The sequence below is a fragment of the Vicugna pacos genome, chromosome 11, assembly GCF_048564905.1.
Source record: "Vicugna pacos chromosome 11, VicPac4, whole genome shotgun sequence".
NCBI lineage: Eukaryota > Metazoa > Chordata > Mammalia > Artiodactyla > Camelidae > Vicugna > Vicugna pacos.
Window position 1 is genome coordinate 19829776 of NC_132997.1, and position 21117 is coordinate 19850892.

The window sequence follows — 21117 nt, forward strand, 5'->3', positions numbered from 1 at the left end:
CTCTACTAGTCTATGAGTTATGAAGGAAGGGTCTATGTTTCTATTTCTTATTTTCTATTAATTTAATAAAACAGTAGTTGAATAATAGGAATTAGACTATAATATCTCTGAGATTCCTTACTGATCTAAATCTCATAATTTTTTATTATTCAATTCTATTCTAGGAGACAAACCAACCTTTAAATTTATAAGTTGCCCTTCTAGAAAGCATTTTGGTAATAAAAGTATCAGGAATGTTAAAAAATGTCCATTAAATCTGATCCAGTAATTGTAATTGTAATAATCTATATTAAGGAAATAATCAGAAATATAGTGAAAAAAAAGGCTATCAATAAGGATGTTTAACAAAATATTTCTTAAGAGCAGGGAAAATTGGAGTCTAATTTCTTACCAGAATCTAATGACTTACTAAATTACAGCACAATCATAAGATGGATAATTATCAAACCATCTTAAACAGTTCTTGAATTATAGTAAATGACATAGGAAATGCTCATGGTATAACTTTCAGTGGGAAAACATATATAAAAGTGAATAAAGATGTCCAGTCAAATGGAATGATGAATTCATAGGCTGAGCATTTCTTCTGCTGAAAACACATAGCAATGAATGGAAACATAAAAGAGAAAATCAAACCAACACAATGTGCTTTAGAAAAAACATGTTAATGTCTCTTTGGACCAGAAACAGCAGAGAAGCCTAAGTTAATAAATAATGTGGGGGTGAGATGTCACGGGATTGTGCACATGGAGGAGAAGGTAAAGATCTTGGCTTACATGGAAACTGGTGGGGAGAGAGGTCACACAGCAAGGAATGGAACTGGTCTCACCACTGGAAACCCAGAGCTGTGACTGGGCTCTAGACCCATGAAAGGAGGGTGAAAAGAGCTATGGTCCATACACAGCTGTGTGTCTAGGGCAGCAACAGTAGACAGATACAGCTTTCCAGACGTGACCTGAGACAAGTCGTTCACTAGCTTGATGACCGAATCTTGAATAACTAAACATGTCCACATGGCAGGACTCCCAGGCAGACTAAGTCAAAATAGTTGAAAAAATTAAGAGAGTGCAGATGTGTTGGGTCAGGGGACGGGAGAGAGCAAGGGACAAACAGGTTGACAGACAGTTTCTGTCAGAACTCCTCAACTCTTCAGTTGTAACACAAAAGCAATGATAGATAATTCATAAATGATTGGATGTATAAGGCTATGTTCCAATTGAATTTTATTTACAAAAAGCCTACAGGCTGTAAACTTCTGACATCTTCTGACACCTGTTTTAAATCAACATTCTAATATCTTAAAGAAAACTAATGAGTAGAAACAAAGCATACAGCTATTAACAAATTAAAGATAAACAAAAACTATAGGAAATCCAAACAGAATTTTAATATATTTTTACAAGCATCAAAGAGATAAAGGAAAGATAATATTCAAAATAAGAACAAAAAATTATTTTAAAAGTAATCATAGATATGGTAAAAAATATTATAAATCTTAATAAACAAAAAATTATTATGATTTTAAGATAATTGCGTTGAAAATATAAACATCAGTTTGGACAGAGTCATAGAGAGAGTTAATGAACTGGAAGACATTGTTGAGAAATACAAGACGGTTATAGCAAAAGGAGTAGTGTAGGTTTTAAAAATATAAAAGACAAGTTAGGAGACAGAGTGTTGGACCAAATGGCTCCAATACCCATCTAAGAGGAAATTCAGGAAAAGAGGAGAAACTGATCAATATATGAAAAGGTAATTGTCAAGAATTCTTGAAACATTAAGGTACACATCAGTCTTTAGAATAAAAGTTCTAAGTACAGGGAAAGATAATAAATAAACAAACAAACAAACAAAAAAAACAAATAAAGTCATACTATATATATTAAAACAAAGCCAAACATGATTAAGGATGAGAAAATTACAAAAGTCAACAATAATAAAAGTCATTATCTACAAAAGCATGACAGATTGAAAACAGATTTATCAGTGATAAGAGATGGCAGAGGAAAAAAAGTATCTTCAAAATATTGATGAAAATGTGTCAATCTACAATTCTATGTCCAGCAGACTAATCATTCAAAAATAAGAAAGAAAATTTTATGCAGTCATTTCCAGACTCAGAACTTAACACCCACCAAGCCTCACTGAGCAAACAACCAAATGAGAAGGGAAAAATGGGATGCAAAAGTGATGGCAGAGTGATTAAATATGTTGGTAAATGTTATTATTTAAGGATTATAAAATATCAGCAATTTTTAAAAAGAAAAATGATAGTAGTTAAAGTCTAGAAAAACATTAGAAGAAAGAAAAAAGTAGTTAATTATTAGTCAGAATGTTCTTAAAGTTTCATCTTTTTTGGGAAGGTAAATATATTGAGTAAATTTATGGCATGTATTAAAACTATATACATTAAGAAAATATGTTCATAATTAAGATCAGCCAACAAATTAATAGTAATACTGTCTATAGCTTTCAAAATGTATTGCAGGAGTCAGGGAGAGAATGTTGACAAAATTTTAAGACAATAGAAAGCCAGAAAAAAGACATAATGCAAACATAAATATATTATCCACTTTTAGAGCAGAGAATGTAAGAATGGATTAAAATTACAAAAGCTGTATGCATCATGCTGTTGATGGAATAATTTGTGCATGTACAACATATACACACACTAGATAAATACATGCCAAAATATTAACCTTGTATTATTGGACTACAGGATGACAGATGATGGAGGAAATTTTCACATGCTGAGATATGGATAAGTCATTCTGGCTTACACATGATTTGGTTTAAAGTTTATGCTAGCTACAACAGACTGTTTTGGGGCTTTCAAACATGCACTGTACATCTGCTTTAACTATTAAAGGAAAGAATGCATTAAAGAATCAAAATGGATCAGTACCATACTGTTTTAATTACTATAGCTTTGTAGTATACTCTGAAGTCCAGGAGCATGTTTCCCTTACTACTGTTTCTATTTCTTAAGATTGTTTTGGTTATTTGGATTTGTGTTTCCACACAAATTTTAATAATTTATTCTAGGTCTGTGAAAAATGCCCTTGGTATTTTGATAGGTATTGCATTGAATCTGTAGACCACCTTGGGTAATATGTTCTTTTTAACAATACTAATTCTTCCAAACCCAGAACATGGTATACCTTTCCATCTGTTTGTGTTGTCATTATAGATACGTTCCTATATTACCAAAAACTTGAATTTTCTGCACTGTAGCAAACTCAAGGACACCACCAGTCATTCTCAGAACAATATCTGCTAGTAGTTGTTAGCTGTTACCTCATGGTCTAAAGGTCTCCCCTTGTAATGATGCAACCATTTTGGACCAATCTTTATGTAACAAACACCCTTACCCCTTGCCAGCTCCAATTCTAATTCTTGACAAACAACATATGTAATTTTGCAGTTTTTGCCTGTATAAGCCTTCCCCGTTATGTGGTTCAGCAGGATACAATCCAAGTGCTTCCTGACTCTGTCTCCCAGGCTATAATCCTCAGATTGGCTCAAATAAAACTGTTCTCTATTCCTACTGTAATTGTTTATTGATTATTTCCATTGATAAAAATAAATATATTTTCTTCTCTACATTTTTCAATGTTGTCTGATGTTCCATACTAAAATGTTACTCATTCTAAAATCATAATAAGAAGTAACTTTTAAAAAGCTGCTGGGTTGCATTTGAATTAAGTTTATAACATCATTTTTTCATTTCTCAAACAAAAATAAAATCACACATCTACAATTATTCATGTAAGTGTTCTAAACAAATATAAATCAATACAAATAAGTCTATGAGCTGATTTTTCCTGTATATGTCTGGACAGAGACATTATTTCAGCTTGAAGTTATAGGTAATGAATTTGAAATACTTTGAAGTCAGATGCTGAAGGTGGGGGAGGGCAGGAGGTTCAGAGAAGAATGTGCATAAGAACATGCTTGCCGAGTTCCAGGAACTTAGTTACTCAGTGCTCTGTTCATGCTAAGTCAGGTGGCAAGTGGAACCATTTCTACCCAAGAAAGGCACGGGAACAGAAGCCACAGTGGGGCACGATGGCATCAAGAAGAGCTGCTCACAGTCAGAAGAGGCACAAGCTGACCAGGCTGGTAAACCAACTACACGTCACTGGGTTCGGAAAGCCAGGGAGCTCCCAGGGGAGCTGGAGAAAGCGTGGGAACAATATACATACCAAACACAGCAGATGCTCTTATAAAGTGCTAAAATGAGATTCAGTTGTCTTACTATAAGTGCCTGAGCCATAACACATTATTTCTCGGTCTTTCTTTAGAAACAAAAATTAAGTCTGGAAGCAGAAACAGTGACAGAGCCAGAAGATGGGTGACTTAGGGCTGACAGTTTATCTGTCTTCATCAAACTAATCACACTGTTTATTCTATTTTCCTTATTATAAATAGCCAATGTCTTTGAGATAGTTATTATATGGAAAATATTGGGACAGATTCTCTACATATATCATCTAATTTTCTGTCTTCTTTAAAAATGTTGCTTTTGAAAAAAAGTGGACAGACCATTGAATCTTCTGAAATGAATTATCTAATTTGGTCACTTAAAAGAGGTCATTATTAGGGTACATTTATCAACATATCTATTAATTTAAAGTAATTGTGTCCAAAATAACCTCCTATTTGACTCCTATTTAGTCAAATCAATGTATATTTTTACCCATCTCATTCCGTAAAGGGACATGAGGCAGCTTTATTCTACGCCTCGTTGATATGGAATGCTGCCTTCATGCTAGATCCTTTCTAGAAATGGAATTTAAATTCCACATCACAAGATTTCCTTCCTTGTGTCACAAAACATCTCATTTTTATGGAAAAAAAGAGCATTTTGGAAAAGCAAAAAATAAGAGGCATAATTTGTTCCAATTTTTGTCAGTTTTTCAAAAGATCCCTCAGAGTTTGACAGCCTTGTCAACAGCCATTCAAGCTGATCTCATTTTACAAGAACAGTAACATGTAATGAGACTATTTCATGACCTAGTTTCATTCCCCACCTTTACTGTAAGCCCCTCTGAGGCACACACCATGCTTCTGTTACTCACAGGGCAGCAGGCCTGCATTTCCTGAAGTGAGTTCCTCCGACTACAGCACCTACCAGACACACTGGGAAAAGTGCCCTATGGTCAAGTGGGCTGGGAACTGCTGCCGCCCTTTGTCCAGAAGGCCCTGGAAATGCCTTCAAGCTTATCTTAGCCCAGCAATTCTCATACTCATTTATCCATGAAATCCCCCATTTCTAGGGCACCAAATTGTAACAGCCTATGGACAAACTTGAGAAATGTGGTGCTGGGTACATGCAACAGGGACTAGTTCAGGGAACGGACCATTCAGAAAAGTTCTTCTTATCCCAATATAAAGTATAAACCCTTGGGGCTAAGATCGTCACCTTCTTAACCCTCTGAGGCACTCAGAAATTGCTAAGATGCTCCTTCAATAAGCGATCATTGCTCGAGAAGACAGACGTGCAGGAGGAAGTAGCTCTCATCAGTGCTGCCTACCCGCCCTTTCCAAATCTTTTTCCCAGTGGCTGTTAGTTCTCCCTTTTTTGTTCTGAGTCTTGAGAGTTAGAAATGTGAGCATTTTCATGACCTTTTGTAACTATAGTAAGAAAGCACGTATATATGAAAAGTAATTGAGATTACATTCCAAAGTGAAGCATCAACCAAATTAAACATAAATTGCCTGTTAATGAGCTCACCACAACACTTCTTTATAAGATCTTTTGTAAATTATGAAATCCTGCTTTGCAAGACTGAATTGGTTAAAGTGTTAAATATTCTTCAGATACCCCAGAAATGTCCAGCACTACTTCAGAGGTGACAGTGGGGGAAGAGAGAGAGAGGGAGAGAGAGAGAGGAATTTCAGAAGCAAATCATGATAACTGGCAAAATTTTGAAGTGTGATAAATACTATACATGAATAGTCTGGGTTTTATATTGCTTTAAGAAATCATACTTAAATGCATAGTAATGTAGCATTACATAAAGAAAACACAGTTTTAATTGTTTCTAAAAAACAAGGCAATCAATCCTGGACTCAGTCAATGAGCACTCATATTAGAGGCTCTAAGGTGGAGCATCTTAAAGACAAGTCTTCACCCTCCCTGGACAGTTGACTGTAACTTTGCTAGGGTTACAGGATCTGGTAGGGTTACAGGCGTCTGCTAGGTTTACAGGCATGTGCTAGGATAGACACCTAGCAGATGCCTATCCTGCATCAGGCCCATAATAAATGCTTAGTGTTTAAGAACTACAAGTAAACTATATAATGTTACTATTTTGATTTAAATCCATATAAAATCATCTGTAACTGGAATATAACAACTCCATAAATTTGATTATAGATCAATATCTTTGGATAAATACTTTAGCAGTGAGACTGAATCTCTTAAAATTTTTTATCATCCTTTTGGTTTCTGGGCAGCAGTAACCATGCCTCTTCTTCTCATCTAGTGAGACATGAAATGAAAATCTCATATAAACTTATTCACTCCCTGTCTGTACTTAAAGTTAGAAAGAGGCTTAAATAGATAGGTGAGGTGTCTCAACTCAATAACAAGAAGAAGCCTCATGAAAAGAAGATAAAAGGGATGAGTGAGAAAAGTGAAGGGAATTAAGAGGTACAAGCTGTCAGTTATAAAATAAATAAGTCACAGGGGTGTAAGGCACAACATAGGGAATATAGAAAATAATATTATAATAACTTTGTATGGTACATAATATAAAAAAATGAATCATTAATTTGTGCACCTGAAACTAATATAATACTATAAGCCAACTGTACTTCATCAAAAGCAGAGAGGGGAGGAAAGGGATTTTATTCACCAAAAAAAAAATTATAAACAATTTGCTTTTATATATTACTCTGAATTTACAAATTCAAAGAATTTCAAACTCTCTTCAAAATGATTTGATATAAGGTTTCTCAACTAATAATAAAGCATTACACACGTGTGTGTTTTTTGACCAAATATGTGAAAGAAAATATTTTCTTCTCAGGCAAGTTCACAAGCCACTAGTTCCTCGGCAGGTGCACCAAGGGCGGGGTGGGGGGAATACTTATCTTTTAACAACGATGTGACAGAAGTCTGTCCTCTCACTGAAAAAGCATAAATATCAATCATGATTTGCTTTAAGACTTTACATTACCTCTCAGGTCTCTCTTTAGTTTTCTGAGGTCTTTTGGAAAATCTTCAAACTTCATCTGTGAGGTCTGAAGGAGGTCCTGGGGCTCAGGCAGTGGAAACACATACTGTTCCTTTCCAGCATCCTAATCAGTGAGAAGCACATGATGTTCAATTGATTGAGAAGAATACAACAGCAGCAGTGACAAAACAATGACACACACTGTCAAATCGCTATCCAGTGAAGAACAACACGACTCTCTAAAAACCATCTGACCTCATCAAAATTGCACAGATAATAGGAAACAATGTACAACAAAAGGCTTCTGCTATTGTCCTAGGCAGAAAGACCAAAGTAAGTAAGAATAGATTTTGCAAATTATTACATATACAGTGTCAAATAAAATTAATTCCAGTAAATCCACGTATTTAGATGAGAATATTTAGAATGAAAGGTGAAATTCTGTTTCATGTTACTTTAGCTTAATAGCACAGAAGACCTTCTGTTCCCCACTGTTCCAACCTAATCTCCCAGTGGAAGCACAGCGGTTTCAGGGTGGAGTCTCAACTGTGTACACTTTCCTGTTTTCACCCTCCTAGACCTGAAAATTAGCTCATTAATTTTTATGATTTATTATTACAAGTATAACTACCATCTAAACTGAAAAGGCAAAGTCTCTCCAGCATTTCTGCACAGCTGGACCAACAGTGCCACTCCCACAGTGAGTCTGACCGAGGCTTGTTAGTATGTGGATTAAGAAAATTTTTAAGTTAAGTATTATTTCAAGTAAGCTGGAGCTTTAAAAAATGCAAAGACATATTATAAATCATGTTAGCAATTGAGATGTAGAAATTAACATCCAGGTAGCTATAAATAATGCATAATGTGTGTAGTTCTAAAGAAAAAAGTAAAATTGTTTCATATCTAACAAAGAAGAAGCTGTTCACCTTCTTTCTGGCACAGTTAGAGACATTAATTTTATTTTATTGCTGAAAATCTGGATGTGTGAAACCTAATACATATTTTTAAAACACCCTCTGTAATACAAGCTTTGTTTTCTATAATATTCAATCAGCCAGGACTATCTCCCCCATGGATAAAAAGAGCAACATGGTTTTATAATCAAGTTTGACATGACATGATAATATATCTATTAGATTACCCATATAGTAATATATTCTGTACTACTAACATATCTGTATACAATATATGTACAGCTATGGTAATAAAAGTGATATATATTTAAGAAACTGGATTGTTTGTAAAATGATTTAAGCAACTTGACTTCCTTTGTCTTTCCTAACTTGCACATCAGTGAAATGATTAGCAATACCTGAATCAATTAACAAAACATGTATTAAATGCCTGCTGATAGGCACGCTGAGCAAAAATTAATTCCGAGTGATTGGAGTAACAGCTCCATCCACGTGGGTCTACCAATAGTACAAACTATATACATATATAACTATATAAATATAGTTACATGTGTTTTATAGAAAAAGAATGAAATCAGAAAGACTTTGCATAGCTGTTGTGAAAGTATACAAAAATCTTGCTTCTTGCTTCATTACTTTTTATTCAGATTACTTCTTAATTATTTAAATTAATGAAATTTAACTTATTGGAGGATTGAATAAGAGATATTTACCAATACAAAAGAATCCTTTATTCATATACAGTTATGATTCTCAGACTCTGTTTCAGATCCATTTTTATGAGTAACATTTACAAAAACTACTTGTTTCAATTCAAAAATCAGTGTTAAAAACTATTCAAGGGCTAGCATATGTTTAGAAGAAAGTTTTTGTTTTTAAAGAAATGTGATTTATCAGGTTGACAAAGTGGAGATTCGTATGAAACTGTGTATCATACAGATAAACAGCATTTGAACAAATATAACCATAAAAAATCACAAAAATTACATGCTCTTGGTGTCCTAAGCAAGGATGATGTCTTCCCCAATTTTGGGAAAGCACAGTGTGTGGCATTACATAGAAGCCCGATGTAAGCCAAGTTAAGAGGTAAAAGACAATGCACAAAACACGTTTATCCTCACATTATTCATGACACGTGTGCACAGAAGATACTGCATTTTCCAAATGGAAAGAGCCCACCCATAGCCTGGATGCCATCTACAGGGTCCTATGATGCGCTCACTGCTCAGGTTCGTCCAGAGACTTGTCATTTTCCCTGTCTGGAGGACCGGCCATGCTTTTCTATTTTTTCCAGTTCATCTGATTGTGCTCTGAGGAAAAACAAAAGCCAAGTGGTTGTTAGATAATCACGATTTTAAATACAGGAAAACTCTGTGTATTTTGGTATTTTCAGCATCTATTTGAGGTAAAGCTTGACTTAATTCATGACACATTTTAAAATGTTTAAATATGTTTAATGCAAACCAGATCATCTCCAAATCTTCTAAATGCTATTCGCTATTAGTCATGCACCAAAAAAAAAAAAAAAAATAAATATTTTTATTTATTCCAGCATGCTTTAAAACAGTACAGTTTTCCTCCCTTGTTTTTAGGTATTTATAATGCTCTCTGGAATGCAAGACTTTTATTTCAAACTGGTATTTCTCTCAGAAAGTAATCAAGTTAAATTTGTAAGTAATTTGATCCTAAAGGTGTTATAACTTTTTTAAAGAAATAAATAAGTATTTAACTATTGCAATCATTGTTTCTGCCTCTTTGTTTTGGAAAAAGAAAAGTACAATTTAATTATTAAGTCATGGAACAAAAATAGAAGATTTTGATTATTTCAAATTTTTTCATCACAAAAATGCTCCAGGCTTCTTTTCTTTCTAACTGTCCTCTTTCACCCTTTAAAACCCAAGCTAAAAATTTGTTGCTCTAAGTTTGGTTCTTTATAGGAGAGGATCGTCTGCATTTTAACATAAGGCAGAATATTTTACAGGTTTGAACAACACAAAATTTATTCTTAATACAGAATTTAGATGATTTTTATTTTCAGTCTTATCTCTATAATTCGCAAAGATGTTTCAAAACAGTCAAAATCCTACATTTTCTAAGTGCATTAAGAAGTCTGAGTCAACCACCATATCTTGGGTTTGAGTCTAGTCCTCACAAGTAAAAATCCCTTCAACATTTTCTGTTGTTTAAACATAAGGCAGCTCAGCCATAAAGTGCTGTAAATGATAGAAGCTGAGAGATTTCTAATAAAGCTATTTTGTGTTTTGTGTTCGCTGACTGATTTGAAATGCAGGCTTTTCTGTTGATGGGATTACCCAGCAAAGACTAGCTCCTCAAAGGAAGCTTCTCTCAGCAGGGAAAGAAGATTTGATGACAGATCAATAGATCTTCTGAGGGCTTGACCCATTTGGCTTTTGGAATGTAATGCAACAAAAGATACATAGAAGTAAATGAGATGGTTTGGCTTCAATATAACCTTCACTAAAAAGCCTGCCTTGCCCACCTTGATCCTCTTTATAACAAGTCTCTGTCCACAATAACACAGAACCTTATATTTGTTCTGTTCTGTGCTTACTACAATGTCTTACTGGTGCTACACATGGATGTCTACTTCTTCTACTGACTGGAGCTTATTGGAGAGAAGGACTATGTCCTGTGTATCTCTGTGGTCCTAGTGACCAGTATGATTCATGGTACAGTCAGTCCTCTTTATCCGTGGGGTCTGCATTTGTGGATTCAACCGAACACAGATCCAAAATACTCAGGGCAAAAAATTTCATAAAGTTCCAAAAAGCAAACTTGAATTTGTTGTGCTCCAGCTACAATTTACATAGCATTTATGTTGTATTAGAAATTATAAGTAATCAAGAGGTGATTTCAAGTATACAGGAGGATGTGTGTGGGTTATATGCAAACTACAAACAATTTTATTTAAGGGATTGAGCATCTGGGGATTTGAGTAGCAATTCCCTGCAGATACCAAGGGATGACTGTATGTAGTTAGAAGTCAGTAATTTTTTTAAAGACAGAAAAATTAGATCACTAATTGAATAGGAAAAAAGAAAGCCTCCATGTCCTGGGAGAAGAGAGAGGTTAAAGGAGGAAAGTTAATGACAAGACAATCAAAATAAGAAATATCGAGGACATAATGATATACAGATAATGCCAAGTGTTTACCATCATCCTAGAGTAAAATGAGGGTCCTTATGAGGTAATTTGAATCCCAAATAGATACTTAGGCATGCCTGAGACAGAGCTGGTCATGTCAAACATGAGGATACAAATAGATAGATTAAGAAATAAGAAGGCTGCGTCCAGCAAAGTTACATGTGAATTCACTCATCTATACGTTCACTCAACAAAACCTCTCGTGTGCATGTCATTCATCTCTTATGCGGGAATACATATGTGTAGGAAGTTACAAAAATAGAACTAAAACTTAATGTTAATCACGTCTGCAATATTCTGCTATTCATTGCTACAGCAAGACCAACTGTTTCTTCTTGCCTGACATCTTGGCTTTCTCCTTGCAAGACATGTGGGATCAAGCAAAAGTCAGTAATTTTCTACCTGTTAAAAACCCATTTCTCACTCTTATCAGCAACTATCAACTATGTAAAACGAGTGCTACAAATTCATGCCAGAACTTAGAGGTCATCTGGATAATTTTGGCTTTGTTTGACCTCCAAATTAAATATAGTCTCAAGTGTTCTCCTCTGGTTTTTCTTTTAAAAAAATGAATTTTAGGGATTATTTATTCATCCACCCATTCAATCAAAAGCCCCACCCCCAGACCACAGGAGCCAATCCGCGCGCTCGCTGCCAGGACAGGCCCCGCCCCAGAGCCCTCTCGGCCTCGCCCCTCCTTCCGCCTACCGGCCCGCCAGTTGGCAGGCGGCAGTTGGTGTGAGCGGCCATCGTTTCAGAAGCTCCGCGGCTCCCCTGGGGCGGCGGCGGCGGCGGCGGCGGCGGCGGCGGCGGCGGCGGCGACGGCGGCGGCGGCGGCAGCGCGGTCCCTCCGGGAGGAGCGGCATGGGCCGAGCGGCGGCCGCGGAGCGGTAAGCCCAGCGCGGCGGCGGCGGCGGCGGCGGCGGCGGCGGCGGCGGCGGCGGCGGCGGCGGCGGCGGCGGCGGCGGCGGCGGCGGCGGCGGCGGCGGCCGCCCCGAGCTGGTCGGCCCGCAGGTCTTAGGCGTGGGGCCGCGCTCCAGCAGTCTCATCCGCGAAGGCTCCTACCGCGTGGTGTGGTGAGTGTCCGCGCCCCGCGTGCCGGCCGCGCCCGCCCGGCCTCCCGCTCCGCCTCGTTGGCTGCGGCAGTGGCGTCGTGCCCGACCCGCGACCCCGACCCTGGCCGGACCGCAGCCGGGCTGCCCGCCGTCCGCGCGCCGGGGGTCTCGGGCGGGGCCGGGCCGCTCGGGCCGGGTCGTTATTCGCGGTGCTTCCCGGGCGGTCCTCGATGGCGCGCAGAGTAGGGGAGCGGCGCGGGGGTCGGAGGCCGGGACCCGGGACCCCCGGGACGGGAACTGCCCCCAGCCCTAGGGTACTTGACTAGCGGCCTTCCCTTGACGTCCCCATAGTGAAGCCGCGAAGTACTTAAGATGCTTGAGGAGGCGGCTGCGGTCTGGACAGCGGTTCTCAGTGGCGCGTGTGCACAACCCCGAAGTCATCGTCTTGTTTTCCCCCCTCCCCTGCCTTTTCCGTGGTCGGCTTTGGTTCAGCATCTTCCGTGGTGCCAGGAGTGCTCCCCTGCGCAGGCTTTCTAACAGGCATGAAGTGGCACCAGTGTGGGTGTGGAATGTCTCCATCTTCAAGTGTTTAAATGGGTTTGGGCATGGTACTGTTCGCGTTTCAGGAAGGGTAAGTCAGCATCGCTGTTGTGACTTATTTAAGGAGTCTCTTGGAGTTGGGCCTAATTTGACTTGTCCCCCCTTTTACCGGGCGTGAGCTCTTGTACTGGCATAAAGGTTTCCAGAGGTTTTAGCATAATGACTGTGGACTTTCCCTGTTGAAGCTTTAGTGGTCTGTGTGTGTGCCGCCCTGATGGAGTTCTAGCAGAGCCACATGCAGGCGCCCTTGTCTGGCTCGAGATCCCTCAGAAGTGTTCGTGGGATGGGGTTGATGGTGATTTTTCTTTGTTTTTTGTTGTTAGAACCAACTACCTGTGATATTTTGTGCTCATGCAGATTTGTGGTGTAGGCTTCCTTATGCCTAAACCTTCATGTGTGTCTTTTGTGTTGTGTGAAGGAAGCAGACTATTTATGATCACTTCATGTCAGGTACTGTGCTATGTACCTTATCTCATGTTACCTGAACAGCCAGCTGCAGAGAGGGAAGGGCAGTGCTAGCTCTATTTCAGATGAGAAAGTGTTTTGAGGTGAAGCCGGTTCTGAATGTCCCACAACTAAAGAGTCAGACTTCAGATTGTACCTGAGATCCTGTTTCAGTTGCCAGAGCTCTTTTCATTACTCCCTATTTTCCTTAATTAGTATTATTAATAAATTTGAAATTTTAGCATATTTTACTCTTACAAGCAAATTTATTTCAGAAACGTTCAAATTTGAACGGTAATAATTATAGAAATACACAGAGGGAATATTTTACCACGTATGTTAGCTAAGTACAAAGACTAGTTAAAATTCTTTAAAAAAATACTTGAATATTTGCATTCTCTTCAGGAGCAGAGTGCTTCACAGTACACAGCTGTGAAGATTCACGTGAACTCAGTAGGCTGGGATCCATAAGAGGAATTAAATTAGGTCAGGCCTAAAAGAAATAAGGTCCTAGAAGGTAACAGAAAGACAGTACTGCCCACAACATCACTTACCTGGAGTAGGTCTGATTGCTGTGCACCTGCTGGTATGTGTGCTAGTCACCAGGTCTCGTTGTGAGAGGCTCGGAATTGCCCGTCACATCATTGGGCCCTTAGAAAAAATTAACGCTTAAATGTGTACTGAAAAAGTCTAATTTTATGACATCTCAGTCAAAAATTTTTTTTTAATCTGATGAGAATTTTTCCTAGCTTGATGATGGTTTAGATCTGGTAACTTTCTATCTCGGCTGTGGACTTACATGACTTAAGTCTCTATTAGGTGAAATGTCAAGTCCACTTACTATATATATTTTCCTTTCTTAAGAAAGATCCAAGTACAAATAATATTGGAATTAGAATCCTGGGACCAGATTATAACTTTTTACCTTCAGGTTGATTGTATTTCATATAAGAGTTTAATTCACATTGTGCATTATTAGTATTTAGTAAATGTTGGTTAACGATGCTGGGTTTTTGAAGGATTTCTCGATTGAAATATTAATAATATTTGAAGAACTGACATTTTAAAAAGCTTAATGTTTCCAGAAGGACTTAAAATTTTAAGGAAGATTTTTTTTTTTATTTTCTGAATCTGTTCATTAGGAATTTTGCCTTTTCCATGAAAAGTCCTTCCCTAAACATTACATAGGGGATATAAAGAGTGGAGTTTGAACTGAGCCTTTCTGAGTGGTGTGATTTTGATAGAAAGATAATAGGTGTAAGGGACAATCTAAGCTATGGAATCCAATCCTGCAAAAGGACTTAGGTGGCAAATTGTGGAGGACTCTGTAGGCAGAATAGAGTTAGATTTTATGTTTGTGCAATGGAGAAGGATCAAAGTTTTTGAAAAGAGGCAGGCACATGATCAGTTTTGAAATTTTGGGAGAATCTAGATCGACACTGGTGGAAATGACAGGAGAAAATTAAGGTAGGGATTCAACTAGGCTAGTGGCCTTCTAAAGGTGAAGTGAGGTAGCGGTGTGGAGGATGGAGATGTTAGAGTCAATAATGGGCTCTTCATGGCAGGTATGGGATGCAAAGGATGATGAGGTCTTACAGGGTAAGAGTTACGGTGGTGCCGTCATTAGAGGAGGAATACTGTAGGCAGAGGTTTGTTAAGGAAAAATAGTGAGTTCTGGTTTGGACTTGTTAAGTTTATGATGCAAGTAGGTCCTTCAGGTTGTATCCACAAGGCATCCTGAAAATAAGAGGGACATAGAATCTGGAGATGGAAATTTGTGTAAGTTGTAGTCTGGTGTACAGGAGCACAGATCCTTATTTGAGATCATTGGTTAGGTGAAATCGCATACATATATTCTGTGTGTTTATCTTTTTAGTAAACAATCCATATCATTCAGTATATTTTCAAAGGGTTCATTATCCCAGCGAAGTTAAGAACCAGTGAGACAGAACAGAAAGACCAAAGAAGAAGCCTTGGCAATCAAGTAGTTCTAAGAGGTGGGAAAGGAAGAGGAAGCTTAGGACTGGTGAGATGTACAAGACCGGAGAAAAGGGGGAAAAATGGTATGAAAGAGAGAAATTGAAGGTGTATGCTTCATTATCTAATTAAGATAACCATCTGTTTTGGGTAAATTCAGCTTGAAACATTTTCTGAGTGTAACTGAGAGGTCGTGGGATCATCTCCATAGATGATAATTGAAGGCTTGAGAGAGGACAAGATGAGAAAAAATGTGTGAGCTGAGCCGAAGGAATGCCTGACTTTAGGTGTCCTTAGTGGGCAGCTACAGAAGAGGAGGAGGAGGTGTGGTCAGAGGCCAGAGACCTGGGAGTCCACATTGTCGGAGGAGCCGGGGACATAGTGGTCACTAGGGATCGGTACAGAGGACCGTAGAGAGCAGGGTGCAGCTGGAAGACAAGCTGTTGGATTTGTTGACTTTCAGCTCTCCTGAAAAAACATAGTTTTAACAAAAATTTTGTCGTGCTCATATTCCTGATGGTGCAGTATCTGGTCCTGTTAATGTTTCTGTGATCACAGCAGGCTGGTAAGAACTACCATTTAGTCAATGTTTTCTGTTATTTTTTAATTGGCATCATTAAAGCATATATTCATTAGTCCTCTTAACCACACTGCAGGGGTGGTTCCTTTCCTTAAGTGGGAGTCTGAGACACAGCGAGGTTGCTTAATTTGCCCACAGATGCCCAACTAGGAAGTGGTAGAGCATCTGTGTCTGCTTCCTAAGTGATACTCAGCCAAAGAGTAGAGTTGAGAAAATGCATGCTTTCAGTAGCAGAAAATATCTATCGTCTACTTTTCCCATGGTTTGCTTTTTAGCCTTTTAAAAACCTTTCATGCAAGGTCATTCACTTAGAATTCATTCAGCACCAGTTCTCTGCAAGGACTTACATGGCGCCTGCCCTTCAGTAGCTGTTGTTCCAGACAATGGGGTGCAGTTGGGCGGGAACACAGAAGCCCCTGTAGAGTGCTGTGGGTGACAAAGTCCTGAGTGGCGTGTGGCTGTCCGTGTCTGGCTTCGCAAACCTTCGCGCTGGGTGTTGGTGTCTGACTGGGAGTTGGCCGTGAGACGTGCACTCCGGGTAGAGGAGAGTGCGCACGCTGAGGCACAGCAGTCTGAACAGGTCACAGCCGGTCAGGAAAAGCAGGAACTGTATGAGAAGTGAGGCTGTGGGTGGGTGCCTTGGGGAGAAAGCTGGAGTGGAGGCAGCTGGGATGGGTGGGGCCGAGTTCTGAAGGGCTTTGTTTTCAAAGGAGTTGGGACTTGATTTGGTCGGTGAAGGTCCCTGAAGGATGCCCTTTTTCTGCTGGTTCCTCATCCAATTTTGTGTTTCCCTCTGTCTCTCGTTGACTTTCTAATCGCTGCGCTTGTCTCTTCTGTTTACTTACTTAGGGCTACTCAGTGGGTGTGATTTTTATCCAGTCTACAGGGGCATTGAAATGTATGTGGGTTTTGTTTTACTTTTTGTTGTTGCATTGATTGGAGGTGTTATTGGCCTTTGGTGTGTATGAGGTGGAGGCCAACATGCCAAACGACCTGCATGCAGTTTGCATGCAGCACATTCAGTCCCTGCACCAGAGAAGCCTCCTGTTTAGATGCCAGTGCTGTTTCCCTCCAGCCCATCATGAAGAAGGGCTGGGTCCTAGTCAGGTCCTGCCTTCCTCTGAGATTCATCTACTCCAACAACTTGTCCTTATTACTTTCAGCTCTAGCCCTCCCTCCATCCCTCCCTGGGACTTTGCTGGGTATTGGTACCACCTGTTTGAAAGGCAGGACCAGCAGTGGTATAAATCATGTACAGAGGTTCCAGATCAGATTCCTAGTTGTGCTGGTTTAGCTGTTAATTTGACTTTTAAAAAAGAAGTCTCTTGTCTGGTTTTCAGAGCTCAGAGATGGGACGAGACCATTTTACATAAGCAACAGAAAATCCAGAGTTTCTGAGCAGTTTTGTGTGCAAGTAAAATGCAAACAAAATTCATTTTGATATTAGTAACATCCCAAATAATGTGCTCCTGGTGATTAGCTGTAATATATATGCCATTCTGATGAATTGAATTTGTATGTTCTCAATTCTCAAGTATTAATAAAAATTCTTTAATGAAAAGCATCCTAGTTGAGTTTTCCAGGAACTATGTATAGTTTATTCCTCACCTTGCTGGCAGTAATGTACCTACTAAGTAAAAATCAAGCGATTCCCCCCAAAACATCTCAAGCTACCCCACCATCCATCCAGCCTGCTCTGCCCACCCACCTGCCTGACCCTGAGATACTGTTTCTTCCTTTTGGCTTCTCTTTTGTCTTTCACTTCTTGAGGCTCCCATACGTTGGAAAGCCAACAGGTTTGATGTTCTCCAGGGTCTCTCAGATGCGCAGTCTTAAGGCAGGCTCTGGGCTCTGAGCCCATCCGTGGCTGGTAGGAGCTGGGGGTGGGGTGTAGGCGTGAGGTCTGCAGGACTTCACCATCACCAGCTGACTAACATTACTTGCAAGCTTGCCTTAGGTGCTGTGGTTTGAAAGTCATTTTCATCCTCACCTTTGAGTTATTTTTTTTTCACTGTACAGATGAGGAAACCAGGTCTTAGGTAACATGTCCAGGGTTCACAGCCAGTAAATATCCAGCAGAACTGAGATTTGTCTAGACCTCAAAACCTGTCATTATTATTATTATTTTTTTTTACTAAACTACTGTAGACTTTCCTCTGTTGTGGTGAGTTACCTGGAAACCTTCTTCTTCCAGCCTGGGTTCCTGAATGTGTTGTCACCAAAGTATAAAATGATGATTGTCATGGCAAACTTGGGCCTGTTGTGGAGATGGAAGAAGGAGGAAGCAGAAACTTGGAAGGGGTGAGGAAGGTAGGGTCAAAGCAGCTTCATTGTTATCAGAAGGGTGTTTATCAGTGTTGATCCTTCTCCTCCTACGTACCCCCACCAGTTTCTTGATGTTCACTGATTTAGTAATGATACTGAGCATGTACCTGACCTGTGTATTAAGCAGTATGATCGAAGTGGTTTTTACTGTTTGGTGATTACAGTCTTAACAGGGAAGTAATCACATTTACTGAAAATGATGAGGTGCAGAGTGCTACCCTTTATACCCCTAAAAAGTGGAGCAAAGCTCTGAGGAGTAGTCCGGGCCAGTTTCCTGGAGGAAGTGCTGTTTAAGCTGGGACCTGGAGAATGACTTAGAGCTAGCTGAGTGAAAGATAGGGAAGGGTGCTAAAGTGTTTCAGGCACTACTTGTGGGAAATAGATGGTAAGAAGGTAGGAACTAAAAACTAGATCAAAGCATCTACTCCCCACCCTTTGTACATTTAGAAAATCTTCTTGTATCCTGCATCTCTGCATAGCTGTTTTTGTTTGTTTCTTCTCTTTTCACTTTTACCGCATCCCATGCAGTTGGCAGAAGAGAGCTGACCCTCACTCCCCAGAGATATGTGTCTTCAGCGCAGTCTGATTCCTGGGGGAGAGAATCTGATCCAGCTTGGGCTAATGTCCACCACTGGTCTGGACAGCTGAGGCCCAGGTGGAGTCATCTGATAAGGCTGAACGTCTCTAAGGTGGTGCAGTGAGGTGGGGGTGGTCATGAGATGTCTCCCGCTGACCTCTGACACTTACCACGGTAGCTCTTGGTGCTGCTTACCTAGCTCTTGTGCTGGGCCGAGGCCTGCTGATGGGGGCTGGTGGGGAGGAGAAGAGGGGAGGGCAAAGTCATTTAGGCAAGAGAGGGGCTTTGGGCTGATTTTAGGGTGCTTCTGGTTTCGTCTTTGCCAGTATCGGGGTGGCAGCCAAACTGGGTGGTGTTCTTTACAATGTATTTAATATTTGATATGTATCTAACATGAGAGTTATGCAGCCTAACAATAAACACCCAAGAACCCACCACCCACTGACTGACTTCACACCAGATTGTCAGAGGCCCATGTTCTAATCTCTGGCTGGGAGTCTGTACAGTAGAGCAGGAAATAGTGTGGGCTCTGAACACCTGTATGTGAACTGAGCTTGTTTTTCTCTTCTGTAGAGAAAGGGTAGTGATACCCACCTCAGGGTTGGGAGGATTGAATGAAACACATCGGTGAGTGCTGAGCCCGTGGCCTCGGGTTAGTGCTCTAGTTGTTACTCCCTGGAAGTGAGCAGGCCTGGTGAGACCAGTGTCCTCCCTCCCCTCAGTCTCTTGGACATCATCCTGGAGTGTGAAGCAGAGTCTATGGAAGTGAGACTGTCAGACTTGGGTCACAGGGTTGTGTGGTCTCGGGCAACATCCTCTCCTGGTGAGATTTATCAGTTAGAGCATCTTCTCTGCTTGGCCCTGGTCCATGTTCCCACCCACCCTAAGGAATGCTGCAGGTGGTGTAGGAGACAGACTGATAAGGAAATAGATTACTGTGTCACTTGGTGAAAACACTGATATGAGAGAATTCTGAACAGAACCACTAACTCCTCCTGGGCTTCCCAGTTTCTAATTAATTCATCAAGTGGTGTCGGTATGCACTAGGACACGTACTAGTTGTTCAGCTACTTCAGTGAATAAAACACCTAGTCCCCAGCAGCTCATAGATGGTGGATGCCTGGCTTAGAGTGAGCCCATTCCATAGGTTGTTGTTTGGTTTTGCTTATGTTTTCCTCTGCTGTGCAAAAGCTTGTAAGTTTAATTAGATCCCATTTGTTTGTTTTTCCTTTTATTTCTATTTCTTGAATAGACTGCCCGAGGAGAACATTGACGAGATATATGTGAGATAATGTTTTGCCTATGTTTTCTTCTCGGATTTTTATTGTGTCTTGTCTTATGTTTAAGTCTTTAATCGATTTTGAGTTTAGTTTTGTACATGATGTGAGGGAGTATTCTTGCTTTATTGATTTACATTGCTGCTGTTCAGTTTTCCCAAAACCATTTGCTGAAGAGACTGTCTTTATTCCATTGTATGTTCTTGCCTCCTTTGTCGAAGATTAATTGACCAAAACCTTATGGGTTCATTTCTGTGCTCTCTATTCTGTTCCATTGTTCCGTAGGTCTATTTTTGTGCCAATGCCATGCTGTTTTGATGACTGTATCTCTGTAGTATTGTCTGAAATCAGGGAGGATTATTTCTCCAGGCTCATTCTTTTTCTTCAGCAGTGCTATGGCAATTCTGGGTCTTTTGTGATTCCATATAAATGTTATTATTATTATTTGTTCTAGTTCTGTGAAATATGCCCTGGGTAATTTAATAGAGGTTACATTAAATCTGTATGTTGCCTTGGGCAGAATGACCATTTTAACAATATTGATTCTTCCAATACATGAGCATGGGATATCTTTCCATTTTGTTAAGTCTTCTTTAATTTCCTTAGTCGATGTTTTCTAGTTCTCTATGTATAAGTCTTTCACCTCCTTGGCTAGATTTATTCCTAGGTATTTTATTACTTTGGGTGGTGTTTAAAAAGGGACTGTTTCTTTACTTTCTTTTCCTATTGATTCATTGTTAGTGTAAATAAATGCAACTGATTTTTGTACATTAATCTTGTATCCTGCTAACTTGCTGAATTCTTTGATTAGTTCTGGTAGTTTTGTGTGGCACTTTTAGGTTTTTCTATCTATAGTATCATGTCATCTGCATATAGTGACAATTTTACCTCTTGTTTTCCAATTTGGATCCCTTTTATTTCTTTTTCCTTGCCTGATTGCTGTGGCTAGTACTTCAAGACTCTGTTGAATAGGAGTGGTGAGAGTGGACGACTTTGTTGGCCCGGATTTTAGTGGGAAA

The 21117-nt window shown here is 39.6% G+C and overlaps 1 long non-coding RNA gene and 1 pseudogene across 1 annotated transcript in view; one reads left to right on the plus strand and one right to left on the minus strand.

The window, feature by feature from the left end:
* Positions 1-21117, minus strand: part of LOC102530620 (wings apart-like protein homolog) — a 335358-nt pseudogene that overhangs the window by 174586 nt on the left and 139655 nt on the right.
* The window catches only part of LOC140699185 (uncharacterized), a 46055-nt gene continuing 37148 nt past the window's right edge, over positions 12211-21117 (plus strand). Inside the window, exon 1 of the long non-coding RNA XR_012077192.1 lies at positions 12211-12339. This is a non-coding gene — a long non-coding RNA (uncharacterized lncRNA). The remainder of the gene's footprint in view (positions 12340-21117) is intronic.